Source organism: Scardinius erythrophthalmus (assembly GCF_964197995.2).
Source record: "Scardinius erythrophthalmus genome assembly, chromosome: 24".
Taxonomy (NCBI): Eukaryota; Metazoa; Chordata; class Actinopteri; order Cypriniformes; family Leuciscidae; genus Scardinius; species Scardinius erythrophthalmus.
Genome location: NC_138244.1, coordinates 28109638 through 28115637, shown reverse-complemented (window position 1 = coordinate 28115637; position 6000 = coordinate 28109638).

Genomic DNA, 6000 nt, shown 5'->3' with positions numbered 1-6000 from the left:
CAGTGATGAGAGACTCAGATCAGCTCTATAAGACACACAGCACAGGTGTAGATCAGTGATGAGAGACTCAGATCAGCTCTATAAGACACACAGCACAGGTGTAGATCAGTGATGAGAGACTCAGATCAGCTCTATAAGACACACAGCACAGGTGTAGATCAGTGATGAGAGACTCAGATCAGCTCTATAAGACACACAGCACAGGTGTAGATCAGTGATGAGAGACTCAGATCAGCTCTATAAGACACACAGCACAGGTGTAGATCAGTGATGAGAGACTCAGATCAGCTCTATAAGACACACAGCACAGGTGTAGATCAGTGATGAGAGACTCAGATCAGCTCTATAAGACACACAGCACAGGTGTAGATCAGTGATGAGAGACTCAGATCAGCTCTATAAGACACACAGCACAGGTGTAGATCAGTGATGAGAGACTCAGATCAGCTCTATAAGACACACAGCACAGGTGTAGATCAGTGATGAGAGACTCAGATCAGCTCTATAAGACACACAGCACAGGTGTAGATCAGTGATGAGAGACTCAGATCAGCTCTATAAGACACACAGCACAGGTGTAGATCAGTGATGAGAGACTCAGATCAGCTCTATAAGACACACAGCACAGGTGTAGATCAGTGATGAGAGACTCAGATCAGCTCTATAAGACACACAGCACAGGTGTAGATCAGTGATGAGAGACTCAGATCAGCTCTATAAGACACACAGCACAGGTGTAGATCAGTGATGAGAGACTCAGATCAGCTCTATAAGACACACAGCACAGGTGTAGATCAGTGATGAGAGACTCAGATCAGCTCTATAAGACACACAGCACAGGTGTAGATCAGTGATGAGAGACTCAGATCAGCTCTATAAGACACACAGCACAGGTGTAGATCAGTGATGAGAGACTCAGATCAGCTCTATAAGACACACAGCACAGGTGTAGATCAGTGATGAGAGACTCAGATCAGCTCTATAAGACACACAGCACAGGTGTAGATCAGTGATGAGAGACTCAGATCAGCTCTATAAGACACACAGCACAGGTGTAGATCAGTGATGAGAGACTCAGATCAGCTCTATAAGACACACAGCACAGGTGTAGATCAGTGATGAGAGACTCAGATCAGCTCTATAAGACACACAGCACAGGTGTAGATCAGTGATGAGAGACTCAGATCAGCTCTATAAGACACACAGCACAGGTGTAGATCAGTGATGAGAGCTCAGATCAGCTCTATAAGACACACAGCACAGGTGTAGATCAGTGATGAGAGACTCAGATCAGCTCTATAAGACACACAGCACAGGTGTAGATCAGTGATGAGAGACTCAGATCAGCTCTATAAGACACACAGCACAGGTGTAGATCAGTGATGAGAGACTCAGATCAGCTCTATAAGACACACAGCACAGGTGTAGATCAGTGATGAGAGACTCAGATCAGCTCTATAAGACACACAGCACAGGTGTAGATCAGTGATGAGAGACTCAGATCAGCTCTATAAGACACACAGCACAGGTGTAGATCAGTGATGAGAGACTCAGATCAGCTCTATAAGACACACAGCACAGGTGTAGATCAGTGATGAGAGACTCAGATCAGCTCTATAAGACACACAGCACAGGTGTAGATCAGTGATGAGAGACTCAGATCAGCTCTATAAGACACACAGCACAGGTGTAGATCAGTGATGAGAGACTCAGATCAGCTCTATAAGACACACAGCACAGGTGTAGATCAGTGATGAGAGACTCAGATCAGCTCTATAAGACACACAGCACAGGTGTAGATCAGTGATGAGAGACTCAGATCAGCTCTATAAGACACACAGCACAGGTGTAGATCAGTGATGAGAGACTCAGATCAGCTCTATAAGACACACAGCACAGGTGTAGATCAGTGATGAGAGACTCAGATCAGCTCTATAAGACACACAGCACAGGTGTAGATCAGTGATGAGAGACTCAGATCAGCTCTATAAGACACACAGCACAGGTGTAGATCAGTGATGAGAGACTCAGATCAGCTCTATAAGACACACAGCACAGGTGTAGATCAGTGATGAGAGACTCAGATCAGCTCTATAAGACACACAGCACAGGTGTAGATCAGTGATGAGAGACTCAGATCAGCTCTATAAGACACACAGCACAGGTGTAGATCAGTGATGAGAGACTCAGATCAGCTCTATAAGACACACAGCACAGGTGTAGATCAGTGATGAGAGACTCAGATCAGCTCTATAAGACACACAGCACAGGTGTAGATCAGTGATGAGAGACTCAGATCAGCTCTATAAGACACACAGCACAGGTGTAGATCAGTGATGAGAGACTCAGATCAGCTCTATAAGACACACAGCACAGGTGTAGATCAGTGATGAGAGACTCAGATCAGCTCTATAAGACACACAGCACAGGTGTAGATCAGTGATGAGAGACTCAGATCAGCTCTATAAGACACACAGCACAGGTGTAGATCAGTGATGAGAGACTCAGATCAGCTCTATAAGACACACAGCACAGGTGTAGATCAGTGATGAGAGACTCAGATCAGCTCTATAAGACACACAGCACAGGTGTAGATCAGTGATGAGAGACTCAGATCAGCTCTATAAGACACACAGCACAGGTGTAGATCAGTGATGAGAGACTCAGATCAGCTCTATAAGACACACAGCACAGGTGTAGATCAGTGATGAGAGACTCAGATCAGCTCTATAAGACACACAGCACAGGTGTAGATCAGTGATGAGAGACTCAGATCAGCTCTATAAGACACACAGCACAGGTGTAGATCAGTGATGAGAGACTCAGATCAGCTCTATAAGACACACAGCACAGGTGTAGATCAGTGATGAGAGACTCAGATCAGCTCTATAAGACACACAGCACAGGTGTAGATCAGTGATGAGAGACTCAGATCAGCTCTATAAGACACACAGCACAGGTGTAGATCAGTGATGAGAGACTCAGATCAGCTCTATAAGACACACAGCACAGGTGTAGATCAGTGATGAGAGACTCAGATCAGCTCTATAAGACACACAGCACAGGTGTAGATCAGTGATGAGAGACTCAGATCAGCTCTATAAGACACACAGCACAGGTGTAGATCAGTGATGAGAGACTCAGATCAGCTCTATAAGACACACAGCACAGGTGTAGATCAGTGATGAGAGACTCAGATCAGCTCTATAAGACACACAGCACAGGTGTAGATCAGTGATGAGAGACTCAGATCAGCTCTATAAGACACACAGCACAGGTGTAGATCAGTGATGAGAGACTCAGATCAGCTCTATAAGACACACAGCACAGGTGTAGATCAGTGATGAGAGACTCAGATCAGCTCTATAAGACACACAGCACAGGTGTAGATCAGTGATGAGAGACTCAGATCAGCTCTATAAGACACACAGCACAGGTGTAGATCAGTGATGAGAGACTCAGATCAGCTCTATAAGACACACAGCACAGGTGTAGATCAGTGATGAGAGACTCAGATCAGCTCTATAAGACACACAGCACAGGTGTAGATCAGTGATGAGAGACTCAGATCAGCTCTATAAGACACACAGCACAGGTGTAGATCAGTGATGAGAGACTCAGATCAGCTCTATAAGACACACAGCACAGGTGTAGATCAGTGATGAGAGACTCAGATCAGCTCTATAAGACACACAGCACAGGTGTAGATCAGTGATGAGAGACTCAGATCAGCTCTATAAGACACACAGCACAGGTGTAGATCAGTGATGAGAGACTCAGATCAGCTCTATAAGACACACAGCACAGGTGTAGATCAGTGATGAGAGACTCAGATCAGCTCTATAAGACACACAGCACAGGTGTAGATCAGTGATGAGAGACTCAGATCAGCTCTATAAGACACACAGCACAGGTGTAGATCAGTGATGAGAGACTCAGATCAGCTCTATAAGACACACAGCACAGGTGTAGATCAGTGATGAGAGACTCAGATCAGCTCTATAAGACACACAGCACAGGTGTAGATCAGTGATGAGAGACTCAGATCAGCTCTATAAGACACACAGCACAGGTGTAGATCAGTGATGAGAGACTCAGATCAGCTCTATAAGACACACAGCACAGGTGTAGATCAGTGATGAGAGACTCAGATCAGCTCTATAAGACACACAGCACAGGTGTAGATCAGTGATGAGAGACTCAGATCAGCTCTATAAGACACACAGCACAGGTGTAGATCAGTGATGAGAGACTCAGATCAGCTCTATAAGACACACAGCACAGGTGTAGATCAGTGATGAGAGACTCAGATCAGCTCTATAAGACACACAGCACAGGTGTAGATCAGTGATGAGAGACTCAGATCAGCTCTATAAGACACACAGCACAGGTGTAGATCAGTGATGAGAGACTCAGATCAGCTCTATAAGACACACAGCACAGGTGTAGATCAGTGATGAGAGACTCAGATCAGCTCTATAAGACACACAGCACAGGTGTAGATCAGTGATGAGAGACTCAGATCAGCTCTATAAGACACACAGCACAGGTGTAGATCAGTGATGAGAGACTCAGATCAGCTCTATAAGACACACAGCACAGGTGTAGATCAGTGATGAGAGACTCAGATCAGCTCTATAAGACACACAGCACAGGTGTAGATCAGTGATGAGAGACTCAGATCAGCTCTATAAGACACACAGCACAGGTGTAGATCAGTGATGAGAGACTCAGATCAGCTCTATAAGACACACAGCACAGGTGTAGATCAGTGATGAGAGACTCAGATCAGCTCTATAAGACACACAGCACAGGTGTAGATCAGTGATGAGAGACTCAGATCAGCTCTATAAGACACACAGCACAGGTGTAGATCAGTGATGAGAGACTCAGATCAGCTCTATAAGACACACAGCACAGGTGTAGATCAGTGATGAGAGACTCAGATCAGCTCTATAAGACACACAGCACAGGTGTAGATCAGTGATGAGAGACTCAGATCAGCTCTATAAGACACACAGCACAGGTGTAGATCAGTGATGAGAGACTCAGATCAGCTCTATAAGACACACAGCACAGGTGTAGATCAGTGATGAGAGACTCAGATCAGCTCTATAAGACACACAGCACAGGTGTAGATCAGTGATGAGAGACTCAGATCAGCTCTATAAGACACACAGCACAGGTGTAGATCAGTGATGAGAGACTCAGATCAGCTCTATAAGACACACAGCACAGGTGTAGATCAGTGATGAGAGACTCAGATCAGCTCTATAAGACACACAGCACAGGTGTAGATCAGTGATGAGAGACTCAGATCAGCTCTATAAGACACACAGCACAGGTGTAGATCAGTGATGAGAGACTCAGATCAGCTCTATAAGACACACAGCACAGGTGTAGATCAGTGATGAGAGACTCAGATCAGCTCTATAAGACACACAGCACAGGTGTAGATCAGTGATGAGAGACTCAGATCAGCTCTATAAGACACACAGCACAGGTGTAGATCAGTGATGAGAGACTCAGATCAGCTCTATAAGACACACAGCACAGGTGTAGATCAGTGATGAGAGACTCAGATCAGCTCTATAAGACACACAGCACAGGTGTAGATCAGTGATGAGAGACTCAGATCAGCTCTATAAGACACACAGCACAGGTGTAGATCAGTGATGAGAGACTCAGATCAGCTCTATAAGACACACAGCACAGGTGTAGATCAGTGATGAGAGACTCAGATCAGCTCTATAAGACACACAGCACAGGTGTAGATCAGTGATGAGAGACTCAGATCAGCTCTATAAGACACACAGCACAGGTGTAGATCAGTGATGAGAGACTCAGATCAGCTCTATAAGACACACAGCACAGGTGTAGATCAGTGATGAGAGACTCAGATCAGCTCTATAAGACACACAGCACAGGTGTAGATCAGTGATGAGAGACTCAGATCAGCTCTATAAGACACACAGCACAGGTGTAGATCAGTGATGAGAG